This window comes from Pseudophryne corroboree, chromosome 3 (genome assembly GCF_028390025.1).
Source record: "Pseudophryne corroboree isolate aPseCor3 chromosome 3, aPseCor3.hap2, whole genome shotgun sequence".
In the NCBI taxonomy this organism is placed as follows: domain Eukaryota; kingdom Metazoa; phylum Chordata; class Amphibia; order Anura; family Myobatrachidae; genus Pseudophryne; species Pseudophryne corroboree.
Genome location: NC_086446.1, coordinates 114,158,983 through 114,168,701, shown reverse-complemented (window position 1 = coordinate 114,168,701; position 9,719 = coordinate 114,158,983). Strand labels below are relative to the sequence as shown.

The 9,719-nt window shown below is 41.8% G+C and overlaps 26 non-coding genes and 17 pseudogenes across 26 annotated transcripts; all 43 read left to right on the top strand.

Annotated features, from left to right (window-relative positions):
* Positions 1–10: 10 nt before the first annotated feature.
* Positions 11–129, top strand: LOC134891193 (5S ribosomal RNA; annotated as a pseudogene).
* A 107-nt stretch (positions 130–236) lies between these two features.
* LOC134892522 (5S ribosomal RNA) lies at positions 237–355 on the top strand (annotated as a pseudogene).
* Positions 356–462: 107 nt separating this feature from the next.
* LOC135062988 (5S ribosomal RNA) lies at positions 463–581 on the top strand. The gene has a single exon (XR_010249329.1). It is a non-coding gene; the product is annotated as a 5S ribosomal RNA (ribosomal RNA).
* Positions 582–688: 107 nt separating this feature from the next.
* Positions 689–807, top strand: LOC134884598 (5S ribosomal RNA). The gene has a single exon (XR_010168741.1). It is a non-coding gene; the product is annotated as a 5S ribosomal RNA (ribosomal RNA).
* A 107-nt stretch (positions 808–914) lies between these two features.
* LOC135066815 (5S ribosomal RNA) lies at positions 915–1,033 on the top strand. Its single transcript, XR_010253054.1, has one exon. It is a non-coding gene; the product is annotated as a 5S ribosomal RNA (ribosomal RNA).
* Positions 1,034–1,140: 107 nt separating this feature from the next.
* LOC134884587 (5S ribosomal RNA) lies at positions 1,141–1,259 on the top strand. The gene has a single exon (XR_010168730.1). It is a non-coding gene; the product is annotated as a 5S ribosomal RNA (ribosomal RNA).
* Positions 1,260–1,366: 107 nt separating this feature from the next.
* LOC134884575 (5S ribosomal RNA) lies at positions 1,367–1,485 on the top strand. The gene has a single exon (XR_010168719.1). It is a non-coding gene; the product is annotated as a 5S ribosomal RNA (ribosomal RNA).
* Positions 1,486–1,592: 107 nt separating this feature from the next.
* LOC134889056 (5S ribosomal RNA) lies at positions 1,593–1,711 on the top strand (annotated as a pseudogene).
* A 107-nt stretch (positions 1,712–1,818) lies between these two features.
* On the top strand, positions 1,819–1,937 carry LOC134889037 (5S ribosomal RNA; annotated as a pseudogene).
* Positions 1,938–2,044: 107 nt separating this feature from the next.
* LOC135066634 (5S ribosomal RNA) lies at positions 2,045–2,163 on the top strand. The gene has a single exon (XR_010252877.1). It is a non-coding gene; the product is annotated as a 5S ribosomal RNA (ribosomal RNA).
* Positions 2,164–2,270: 107 nt separating this feature from the next.
* On the top strand, positions 2,271–2,389 carry LOC134884563 (5S ribosomal RNA). The gene has a single exon (XR_010168707.1). It is a non-coding gene; the product is annotated as a 5S ribosomal RNA (ribosomal RNA).
* Positions 2,390–2,496: 107 nt separating this feature from the next.
* LOC134884552 (5S ribosomal RNA) lies at positions 2,497–2,615 on the top strand. Its single transcript, XR_010168696.1, has one exon. It is a non-coding gene; the product is annotated as a 5S ribosomal RNA (ribosomal RNA).
* Positions 2,616–2,722: 107 nt separating this feature from the next.
* Positions 2,723–2,841, top strand: LOC135067683 (5S ribosomal RNA). The gene has a single exon (XR_010253894.1). It is a non-coding gene; the product is annotated as a 5S ribosomal RNA (ribosomal RNA).
* Positions 2,842–2,948: 107 nt separating this feature from the next.
* LOC134888960 (5S ribosomal RNA) lies at positions 2,949–3,067 on the top strand (annotated as a pseudogene).
* A 107-nt stretch (positions 3,068–3,174) lies between these two features.
* On the top strand, positions 3,175–3,293 carry LOC135067947 (5S ribosomal RNA). The gene has a single exon (XR_010254155.1). It is a non-coding gene; the product is annotated as a 5S ribosomal RNA (ribosomal RNA).
* Positions 3,294–3,400: 107 nt separating this feature from the next.
* On the top strand, positions 3,401–3,519 carry LOC134888959 (5S ribosomal RNA; annotated as a pseudogene).
* Positions 3,520–3,626: 107 nt separating this feature from the next.
* Positions 3,627–3,745, top strand: LOC135062796 (5S ribosomal RNA). Its single transcript, XR_010249138.1, has one exon. It is a non-coding gene; the product is annotated as a 5S ribosomal RNA (ribosomal RNA).
* Positions 3,746–3,852: 107 nt separating this feature from the next.
* Positions 3,853–3,971, top strand: LOC134891192 (5S ribosomal RNA; annotated as a pseudogene).
* A 107-nt stretch (positions 3,972–4,078) lies between these two features.
* On the top strand, positions 4,079–4,197 carry LOC134892521 (5S ribosomal RNA; annotated as a pseudogene).
* Positions 4,198–4,304: 107 nt separating this feature from the next.
* On the top strand, positions 4,305–4,423 carry LOC135060890 (5S ribosomal RNA). The gene has a single exon (XR_010247285.1). It is a non-coding gene; the product is annotated as a 5S ribosomal RNA (ribosomal RNA).
* Positions 4,424–4,530: 107 nt separating this feature from the next.
* Positions 4,531–4,649, top strand: LOC134884541 (5S ribosomal RNA). Its single transcript, XR_010168685.1, has one exon. It is a non-coding gene; the product is annotated as a 5S ribosomal RNA (ribosomal RNA).
* A 107-nt stretch (positions 4,650–4,756) lies between these two features.
* LOC134887135 (5S ribosomal RNA) lies at positions 4,757–4,875 on the top strand (annotated as a pseudogene).
* A 107-nt stretch (positions 4,876–4,982) lies between these two features.
* On the top strand, positions 4,983–5,101 carry LOC134884530 (5S ribosomal RNA). The gene has a single exon (XR_010168674.1). It is a non-coding gene; the product is annotated as a 5S ribosomal RNA (ribosomal RNA).
* Positions 5,102–5,208: 107 nt separating this feature from the next.
* Positions 5,209–5,327, top strand: LOC135062394 (5S ribosomal RNA). Its single transcript, XR_010248745.1, has one exon. It is a non-coding gene; the product is annotated as a 5S ribosomal RNA (ribosomal RNA).
* A 107-nt stretch (positions 5,328–5,434) lies between these two features.
* Positions 5,435–5,553, top strand: LOC134890152 (5S ribosomal RNA; annotated as a pseudogene).
* Positions 5,554–5,660: 107 nt separating this feature from the next.
* On the top strand, positions 5,661–5,779 carry LOC135059582 (5S ribosomal RNA). The gene has a single exon (XR_010245983.1). It is a non-coding gene; the product is annotated as a 5S ribosomal RNA (ribosomal RNA).
* Positions 5,780–5,886: 107 nt separating this feature from the next.
* LOC135058422 (5S ribosomal RNA) lies at positions 5,887–6,005 on the top strand. The gene has a single exon (XR_010244850.1). It is a non-coding gene; the product is annotated as a 5S ribosomal RNA (ribosomal RNA).
* A 107-nt stretch (positions 6,006–6,112) lies between these two features.
* On the top strand, positions 6,113–6,231 carry LOC135062966 (5S ribosomal RNA). Its single transcript, XR_010249307.1, has one exon. It is a non-coding gene; the product is annotated as a 5S ribosomal RNA (ribosomal RNA).
* A 107-nt stretch (positions 6,232–6,338) lies between these two features.
* Positions 6,339–6,457, top strand: LOC135063957 (5S ribosomal RNA). Its single transcript, XR_010250276.1, has one exon. It is a non-coding gene; the product is annotated as a 5S ribosomal RNA (ribosomal RNA).
* Positions 6,458–6,564: 107 nt separating this feature from the next.
* On the top strand, positions 6,565–6,684 carry LOC134892958 (5S ribosomal RNA; annotated as a pseudogene).
* Positions 6,685–6,791: 107 nt separating this feature from the next.
* LOC134892461 (5S ribosomal RNA) lies at positions 6,792–6,910 on the top strand (annotated as a pseudogene).
* A 107-nt stretch (positions 6,911–7,017) lies between these two features.
* On the top strand, positions 7,018–7,136 carry LOC134888958 (5S ribosomal RNA; annotated as a pseudogene).
* A 107-nt stretch (positions 7,137–7,243) lies between these two features.
* On the top strand, positions 7,244–7,362 carry LOC135067830 (5S ribosomal RNA). Its single transcript, XR_010254039.1, has one exon. It is a non-coding gene; the product is annotated as a 5S ribosomal RNA (ribosomal RNA).
* A 107-nt stretch (positions 7,363–7,469) lies between these two features.
* On the top strand, positions 7,470–7,588 carry LOC134888956 (5S ribosomal RNA; annotated as a pseudogene).
* A 107-nt stretch (positions 7,589–7,695) lies between these two features.
* On the top strand, positions 7,696–7,814 carry LOC135064950 (5S ribosomal RNA). The gene has a single exon (XR_010251246.1). It is a non-coding gene; the product is annotated as a 5S ribosomal RNA (ribosomal RNA).
* A 107-nt stretch (positions 7,815–7,921) lies between these two features.
* On the top strand, positions 7,922–8,040 carry LOC134891191 (5S ribosomal RNA; annotated as a pseudogene).
* A 107-nt stretch (positions 8,041–8,147) lies between these two features.
* LOC134892520 (5S ribosomal RNA) lies at positions 8,148–8,266 on the top strand (annotated as a pseudogene).
* Positions 8,267–8,373: 107 nt separating this feature from the next.
* Positions 8,374–8,492, top strand: LOC135066633 (5S ribosomal RNA). Its single transcript, XR_010252876.1, has one exon. It is a non-coding gene; the product is annotated as a 5S ribosomal RNA (ribosomal RNA).
* A 107-nt stretch (positions 8,493–8,599) lies between these two features.
* Positions 8,600–8,718, top strand: LOC135059544 (5S ribosomal RNA). The gene has a single exon (XR_010245946.1). It is a non-coding gene; the product is annotated as a 5S ribosomal RNA (ribosomal RNA).
* A 107-nt stretch (positions 8,719–8,825) lies between these two features.
* LOC134884519 (5S ribosomal RNA) lies at positions 8,826–8,944 on the top strand. Its single transcript, XR_010168663.1, has one exon. It is a non-coding gene; the product is annotated as a 5S ribosomal RNA (ribosomal RNA).
* Positions 8,945–9,051: 107 nt separating this feature from the next.
* Positions 9,052–9,170, top strand: LOC135060234 (5S ribosomal RNA). Its single transcript, XR_010246626.1, has one exon. It is a non-coding gene; the product is annotated as a 5S ribosomal RNA (ribosomal RNA).
* Positions 9,171–9,277: 107 nt separating this feature from the next.
* LOC135070587 (5S ribosomal RNA) lies at positions 9,278–9,396 on the top strand. The gene has a single exon (XR_010256746.1). It is a non-coding gene; the product is annotated as a 5S ribosomal RNA (ribosomal RNA).
* Positions 9,397–9,503: 107 nt separating this feature from the next.
* Positions 9,504–9,622, top strand: LOC134888955 (5S ribosomal RNA; annotated as a pseudogene).
* Positions 9,623–9,719: the final 97 nt, after the last annotated feature.

Genomic DNA, 9,719 nt, shown 5'->3' with positions numbered 1-9,719 from the left:
CACAAAGCTCATCTACAGCCACACCACACTGGATACGCCCAATCTCATCTGATCTAGAAAGCTAAGCAGTGTTGAGCCTGGTTAGTACTTGGATGGGAGACCACCTGGGAATACAAGGTGCTGTAGATATTTTTATACTGCCAACACCGTTCTGTTGATGCATTCCATTTTCAAACGTATTCATTTATGAACCAGTAGTTAGAAGTAGAAAATGTCTAACAGAAACCACAAAGCTCATCTACAGCCACACCACACTGGATACGCCCACTCTCATCTGATCTTGGAAGCTAAGCAGTGTTGGGCCTGGTTAGTACTTGGATTGGATACCACCTGGGAATACAAGGTGCTGTAGATATTTTTATACTGCCAACACCGTTCTGTTGATGCATTCCATTTTCAAACGTATTCATTTATGAACCAGTAGTTAGAAGTAGAAAAGTTCTAACAGAAACCACAAAGCTCATCTACAGCCACACCAGACTGGATACACCCAATCTCATCTGATCTTGGAAGCTAAGCAGTGTTGGGCCTGGTTAGTACTTGGATGGGAGACCACCTGGGAATACAGGGTGCTGTAGATATTTTTATACTGCCAACACCGTTCTGTTGATGCATTCCATTTTCAAACGTATTCATTTATGAACCAGTAGTTAGAAGTAGAAAAGTTCTAACAGAAACCAAAAAGCTCATCTACAGCCACACCACACTGGATACGCCCAATCTCATCTGATCTTGGAAGCTAAGCAGTGTTGGGCCTGGTTAGTACTTGGATGGGAGACCACCTGGGAATACAAGGTGCTGTAGATATTTTTATACTGCCAACACCGTTCTGTTGATGCATTCCATTTTCAAACGTATTCATTTATGAACCAGTAGTTAGAAGTAGAAAAGTTCTAACAGAAACCACTAAGCTCATCTACAGCCACAGCACACTGGATACGCCCAATCTCATCTGATCTTGGAAGCTAAGCAGTGTTGGGCCTGGTTAGTACTTGGATGGGAGACCACCTGGGAATACAAGGTGCTGTAGATATTTTTATACTGCCAACACCGTTCTGTTGATGCATTCCATTTTCAAATGTATTTATTTATGAACCAGTAGTTAGAAGTAGAAAAGTTCTAACAGAAACCATAAAGCTCATCTACAGCCACACCACACTGGATACGCCCAATCTCATCTGATCTTGGAAGCTAAGCAGTGTTGGGCCTGGTTAGTACTTGGATGGGAGACCACCTGGGAATACAAGGTGCTGTAGATAATTTTATACTGCCAACACCGTTCTGTTGATGCATTCCATTTTAAAACGTATTCATTTATGAACCAGTAGTTAGAAGTAGAAAAGTTCTAACAGAAACCACAAAGTTCATCTACAGCCACACCACACTGGATACGCCCAATCTCATCTGATCTTGGAAGCTAAGCAGTGTTGGGCCTGGTTAGTACTTGGATGGGAGACCACCTGGGAATACAAGGTGCTGTAGATATTTTTATACTGCCAACACCGTTCTGTTGATGCATTCCATTTTAAAACGTATTCAGTTATGAACCAGTAGTTACAAGTAGAAAAGTTCTAACAGAAACCACAAAGCTCATCTACAGCCACACCACACTGGATACGCCCAATCTCATCTGATCTTGAAAGCTAAGCAGTGTTGGGCGTGGTTAGTACTTGGATGGGAGACCACCTGGGAATACAAGGTACTGTAGATATTTTTATACTGCCAATACCGTTCTGTTGATGCATTCCATTTTAAAACGTATTCATTTATGAACCAGTAGTTACAAGTAGAAAAGTTCTAACAGAAACCACAAAGCTCATCTACAGCGACACCACACTGGATACGCCCAATCTCATCTGATCTTGGAAGCTAAGCAGTGTTGGGCCTGGTTAGTACTTGGATTGGATACCACCTGGGAATACAAGGTGCTGTAGATATTTTTATACTGCCAACACCGTTCTGTTGATGCATTCCATTTTTAAACGTATTCATTTATGAACCAGTAGTTAGAAGTAGAAAAGTTCTAACAGAAACCACAAAGCTCATCTACAGCCACACCACACTGGATACGCCCAATCTCATCTGATCTTGGAAACTAAGCAGTGTTGGGCCTGGTTAGTACTTGGATGGGAGACCACCTGGGAATACAAGGTGCTGTAGATGTTTTTATACTACCAACACCGTTCTGTTGATGCATTCCATTTTCAAACGTATTCATTTATGAACCAGTAGTTAGAAGTAGAAAAGTTCTAACAGAAACCACAATGCTCATCTACAGCCACACCACACTGGATACGCCCAATCTCATCTGATCTTGGAAGCTAAGCAGTGTTGGGCCTGGTTAGTACTTGGATGGGAGACCACCTGGGAATACAAGGTGCTGTAGATATTTATATACTGCCAACACCGTTATGTTGATGCATTCCATTTTCAAATGTATTCATTTATGAACCAGTAGTTAGAAGTAGAAAAGTTCTAACAGAAACCACAAAGCTCATCTACAGCCACACCACACTGGATACGCCCAATCTCATCTGATCTTGGAAGCTAAGCAGTGTTGGGCCTGGTTAGTACTTGGATGGGAGACCACCTGGGAATACAAGGTGCTGTAGATATTTATATACTGCCAACACCGTTCTGTTGATGCATTCCATTTTCAAACTTATTCATTTATGAACCAGTAGTTAGAAGTAGAAAAGTTCAAACAGAAACCACAAAGCTCATCTACAGCCACACCACACTGGATACGCCCACTCTCATCTGATCTTGGAAGCTAAGCAGTGTTGGGCCTGGTTAGTACTTGGATGGGAGACCACCTGGGAATACAAGGTGCTGTAGATACTTTTATACTGCCAACACCGTTCTGTTGATGCATTCCATTTTCAAATGTATTCATTTATGAACCAGTAGTTAGAAGTAGAAAAGTTCAAACAGAAACCACAAAGCTCATCTACAGCCACACCACACTGGATACGCCCAATCTCATCTGATCTTGGAAGCAAAGCAGTATTGGCCCTGGTTAGTACTTGGATGGGAGACCACCTGGGAATACAAGGTGCTGTAGATATTTTTATACTGCCAACACCGTTCTGTTGATGCATTCCATTTTCAAACGTATTCATTTATGAACCAGTAGTTAGAAGTAGAAAAGTTCTAACAGAAACCACAAAGCTCATCTACAGCCACACCACACTGGATACACCCAATCTCATCTGATCTTGGAAGCTAAGCAGTGTTGGGCCTGGTTAGTACTTGGATGGGAGACCACCTGGGAATACAAGGTGCTGTAGATATTTTTATACTGCCAACACCGTTCTGTTGATGCATTCCATTTTCAAACGTATTCATTTATGAACCAGTAGTTAGAAGTAGAAAAGTTCAAACAGAAACCACAAAGCTCATCTACAGCCACACCACACTGGATACGCCCAATCTCATCTGATCTTGGAAGCAAAGCAGTATTGGCCCTGGTTAGTACTTGGATGGGAGACCACCTGGGAATACAAGGTGCTGTAGATATTTTTATACTGCCAACACCGTTCTGTTGATGCATTCCATTTTCAAACGTATTCATTTATGAACCAGTAGTTAGAAGTAGAAAAGTTCTAACAGAAACCACAAAGCTCATCTACAGCCACACCACACTGGATACGCCCAATCTCATCTGATTTTGGAAGCTAAGCAGTGTTGGGCCTGGTTAGTACTTGGATGGGAGACCACCTGGGAATACAAGGTGCTGTAGATATTTTTATACTGCCAACACCGTTCTGTTGATGCATTCCATTTTCAAACGTATTCATTTATGAACCAGTAGTTAGAAGTAGAAAAGTTCTAACATAAACCACAAAGCTCATCTACAGCCACACCACACTGGATACGCCCAATCTCATCTGATCTAGAAAGCTAAGCAGTGTTGAGCCTGGTTAGTACTTGGATGGGAGACCACCTGGGAATACAAGGTGCTGTAGATATTTTTATACTGCCAACACCGTTCTGTTGATGCATTCCATTTTCAAACGTATTCATTTATGAACCAGTAGTTAGAAGTAGAAAATGTCTAACAGAAACCACAAAGCTCATCTACAGCCACACCACACTGGATACGCCCACTCTCATCTGATCTTGGAAGCTAAGCAGTGTTGGGCCTGGTTAGTACTTGGATTGGATACCACCTGGGAATACAAGGTGCTGTAGATATTTTTATACTGCCAACACCGTTCTGTTGATGCATTCCATTTTCAAACGTATTAATTTATGAACCAGTAGTTAGAAGTAGAAAAGTTCTAACAGAAACCACAAAGCTCATCTACAGCCACACCACACTGGATACACCCAATCTCATCTGATCTTGGAAGCTAAGCAGTGTTGGGCCTGGTTAGTACTTGGATGGGAGACCACCTGGGAATACAAAGTGCTGTAGATATTTTTATACTGCCAACACCGTTCTGTTGATGCATTCCATTTTCAAACGTATTCATTTATGAACCAGTAGTTAGAAGTAGAAAAGTTCTAACAGAAACCAAAAAGCTCATCTACAGCCACACCACACTGGATACGCCCAATCTCATCTGATCTTGGAAGCTAAGCAGTGTTGGGCCTGGTTAGTACTTGGATGGGAGACCACCTGGGAATACAAGGTGCTGTAGATATTTTTATACTGCCAACACCGTTCTGTTGATGCATTCCATTTTCAAACGTATTCATTTATGAACCAGTAGTTAGAAGTAGAAAAGTTCTAACAGAAACCACTAAGCTCATCTACAGCCACAGCACACTGGATACGCCCAATCTCATCTGATCTTGGAAGCTAAGCAGTGTTGGGCCTGGTTAGTACTTGGATGGGAGACCACCTGGAAATACAAGGTGCTGTAGATATTTTTATACTGCCAACACCGTTCTGTTGATGCATTCCATTTTCAAATGTATTTATTTATGAACCAGTAGTTAGAAGTAGAAAAGTTCTAACAGAAACCATAAAGCTCATCTACAGCCACACCACACTGGATACGCCCAATCTCATCTGATCTTGGAAGCTAAGCAGTGTTGGGCCTGGTTAGTACTTGGATGGGAGACCACCTGGGAATACAAGGTGCTGTAGATAATTTTATACTGCCAACACCGTTCTGTTGATGCATTTCATTTTAAAACGTATTCATTTATGAACCAGTAGTTAGAAGTAGAAAAGTTCTAACAGAAACCACAAAGTTCATCTACAGCCCCACCACACTGGATACGCCCAATCTCATCTGATCTTGGAAGCTAAGCAGTGTTGGGCCTGGTTAGTACTTGGATGGGAGACCACCTGGGAATACAAGGTGCTGTAGATATTTTTATACTGCCAACACCGTTCTGTTGATGCATTCCATTTTAAAACGTATTCATTTATGAACCAGTAGTTACAAGTAGAAAAGTTCTAACAGAAACCACAAAGCTCATCTACAGCCACACCACACTGGATACGCCCAATCTCATCTGATCTTGAAAGCTAAGCAGTGCTGGGCGTGGTTAGTACTTGGATGGGAGACCACCTGGGAATACAAGGTACTGTAGATATTTTTATACTGCCAATACCGTTCTGTTGATGCATTCCATTTTAAAACGTATTCATTTATGAACCAGTAGTTACAAGTAGAAAAGTTCTAACAGAAACCACAAAGCTCATCTACAGCGACACCACACTGGATACGCCCAATCTCATCTGATCTTGGAAGCTAAGCAGTGTTGGGCCTGGTTAGTACTTGGATGGGAGACCACCTGGGAATACAAGGTGCTGTAGATATTTTTATACTGCCAACACCGTTCTGTTGATGCATTCCATTTTCAAACGTATTCATTTATGAACCAGTAGTTAGAAGTAGAAAAGTTCTAACAGAAACCACAAAGCTCATCTACAGCTACACCACACTGGATACGCCCAATCTCATCTGATCTTGGAAGCTAAGCAGTGTTGGGCCTGGTTAGTACTTGGATGGGAGACCACCTGGGAATACAAGGTGCTGTAGATATTTTTATACTGCCAACACCGTTCTGTTGATGCATTCCATTTTAAAACGTATTCATTTATGAACCAGTAGTTAGAAGTAGAAAAGTTCTAACAGAAACCATGAAGCTCATCTATAGCCACACCACACTGGATATGCCCAATCTCATCTGATCTTGGAAGCTAAGCAGTGTTGGGCCTGGTTAGTACTTGGATGGGAGACCACCTGGGAATACAAGGTGCTGTAGATATTTTTATACTGCCAACACCGTTCTGTTGATGCATTCCATTTTTAAACGTATTCATTTATGAACCAGTAGTTAGAAGTAGAAAAGTTCTAACAGAAACCACAAAGCTCATCTACAGCCCCACCACACTGGATACGCCCAATCTCATCTGATCTTGGAAGCTAAGCAGTGTTGGGCCTGGTTAGTACTTGGATGGGAGACCACCTGGGAATACAAGGTGCTGTAGATGTTTTTATACTACCAACACCGTTCTGTTGATGCATTCCATTTTCAAACGTATTCATTTATAAACCAGTAGTTAGAAGTAGAAAAGTACTAACAGAAGCCATAAAGCTCTTCTACAGCCACACCACATTGGATATGCCCAATCTCATCTGATCTTGGAAGCTAAGCAGTGTTGGGCCTGGTTAGTACTTGGATGGGAGACCACCTGGGAATACATAGGTGGTGTAGATATTTTTATACTGCCAACACCGTTCTGTTGATGCTTTCCATTTTCAAACGTATTCATTTATGAACCAGTAGTTAGAAGTAGAAAAGTTCTAACAGAAACCACAAAGCTCATCTACAGCCACACCACACTGGATACGCCCAATCTTATCTGATCTAGAAAGCTAAGCAGTGTTGGGCCTGGTTAGTACTTGGATGGGAGACCACCTGGGAATACAAGGTGTTGTAGATACTTTTATACTGCCAACACCGTTCTGTTGATGCATTCAATTTTCAAATGTATTCATTTATGAACCAGTAGTTAGAAGTAGAAAAGTTCAAACAGAAACCACAAAGCTCATCTACAGCCACACCACACTGGATACGCCCAATCTCATCTGATCTTGGAAGCAAAGCAGTATTGGCCCTGGTTAGTACTTGGATGGGAGACCACCTGGGAATACAAGGTGCTGTAGATATTTTTATACTGCCAACACCGTTCTGTTGATGCATTCCATTTTCAAACGTATTCATTTATGAACCAGTAGTTAGAAGTAGAAAAGTTCTAGCAGAAACCACAAAGCTCATCTACAGCCACACCACACTGGATACACCCAATCTCATCTGATCTTGGAAGCTAAGCAGTGTTGGGCCTGGTTAGTACTTGGATGGGAGACCACCTGGGAATACAAGGTGCTGTAGATATTTTTATACTGCCAACACCGTTCTGTTGATGCATTCCATTTTCAAACGTATTCATTTATGAACCAGTAGTTAGAAGTAGAAAAGTTCTAACAGAAACCATAAAGCTCATCTACAGCCACACCACACTGGATACGCCCAATCTCATCTGATCTTGGAAGCAAAGCAGTATTGGCCCTGGTTAGTACTTGGATGGGAGACCACCTGGGAATACAAGGTGCTGTAGATATTTTTATACTGCCAACACCGTTCTGTTGATGCATTCCATTTTCAAACGTATTCATTTATGAACCAGTAGTTAGAAGTAGAAAAGTTCTAACAGAAACCACAAAGCTCATCTACAGCCACACCACACTGGATACGCCCAATCTCATCTGATCTTGGAAGCTAAGCAGTGTTGGGCCTGGTTAGTACTTGGATGGGAGACCACCTGGGAATACAAGGTGATGTAGATATTTTTATACTGCCAACACCGTTCTGTTGATGCATTCCATTTTCAAACGTATTCATTTATGAACCAGTAGTTAGAAGTAGAAAAGTTCTAACATAAACCACAAAGCTCATCTACAGCCACACCACACTGGATACGCCCAATCTCATCTGATCTAGAAAGCTAAGCAGTGTTGAGCCTGGTTAGTACTTGGATGGGAGACCACCTGGGAATACAAGGTGCTGTAGATATTTTTATACTGACAACACCGTTCTGTTGATGCATTCCATTTTCAAACGTATTCATTTATGAACCAGTAGTTAGAAGTAGAAAATGTCTAACAGAAACCACAAAGCTCATCTACAGCCACACCACACTGGATACGCCCACTCTCATCTGATCTTGGAAGCTAAGCAGTGTTGGGCCTGGTTAGTACTTGGATTGGATACCACCTGGGAATACAAGGTGCTGTAGATATTTTTATACTGCCAACACCGTTCTGTTGATGCATTCCATTTTTAAACGTATTCATTTATGAACCAGTAGTTAGAAGTAGAAAAGTTCTAACAGAAACCACAAAGCTCATCTACAGCCACACCACACTGGATACGCCCAATCTCATCTGATCTTGGAAACTAAGCAGTGTTGGGCCTGGTTAGTACTTGGATGGGAGACCACCTGGGAATACAAGGTGCTGTAGATGTTTTTATACTACCAACACCGTTCTGTTGATGCATTCCATTTTCAAACGTATTCATTTATGAACCAGTAGTTAGAAGTAGAAAAGTTCTAACAGAAACCACATTGCTCTTCTACAGCCACACCACACTGGATACGCCCAATCTCATCTGATCTTGGAAGCTAAGCAGTGTTGGGCCTGGTTAGTACTTGGATGGGAGACCACCTGGGAATACAAGGTGCTGTAGATATTTATATACTGCCAACACCGTTCTGTTGATGCATTCCATTTTCAAATGTATTCATTTATGAACCAGTAGTTAGAAGTAGAAAAGTTCTAACAGAAACCACAAAGCTCATCTACAGCCACACCACACTGGATACGCCCAATCTCATCTGATCTTGGAAGCTAAGCAGTGTTGGGCCTGGTTAGTACTTGGATGGGAGACCACCTGGGAATACAAGGTGCTGTAGATATTTTTATACTGCCAACACCGTTCTGTTGATGCATTCCATTTTCAAACTTATTCATTTATGAACCAGTAGTTAGAAGTAGAAAAGTTCAAACAGAAACCACAAAGCTCATCTACAGCCACACCACACTGGATACGCCCAATCTCATCTGATCTTGGAAGCTAAGCAGTGTTGGGCCTGGTTAGTACTTGGATGGGAGACCACCTGGGAATACAAGGTGCTGTAGACATTTTTATACTTCCAACACCGTTCTGTTGATGCATTCCATTTTCAAATGTATTCATTTATGAACCAGTAGTTAGAAGTAGAAAAGTTCAAACAGAAACCACAAAGCTCATCTACAGCCACACCACACTGGATACGCCCAATCTCATCTGATCTTGGAAGCTAAGCAGTATTGGGCCTGGTTCGTACTTGGATGGGAGACCACCTGGGAATACAAGGTGCTGTAGATAATTTTATACTGCCAACACCGTTCTGTTGATGCATTCCATTTTCAAACGTATTCATTTATGAACCAGTAGTTAGAAGTAGAAAAGTTCAAACAGAAACCACAAAGCTCATCTACAGCCACACCACACTGGATACGCCCAATCTCATCTGATCTTGGAAGCAAAGCAGTATTGGCCCTGGTTAGTACTTGGATGGGAGACCACCTGGGAATACAAGGTGCTGTAGATATTTTTATACTGCCAACACCGTTCTGTTGATGCATTCCATTTTCAAACGTATTCATTTATGAACCAGTAGTTAGAAGTAGAAAAGTTCTAACAGAAAC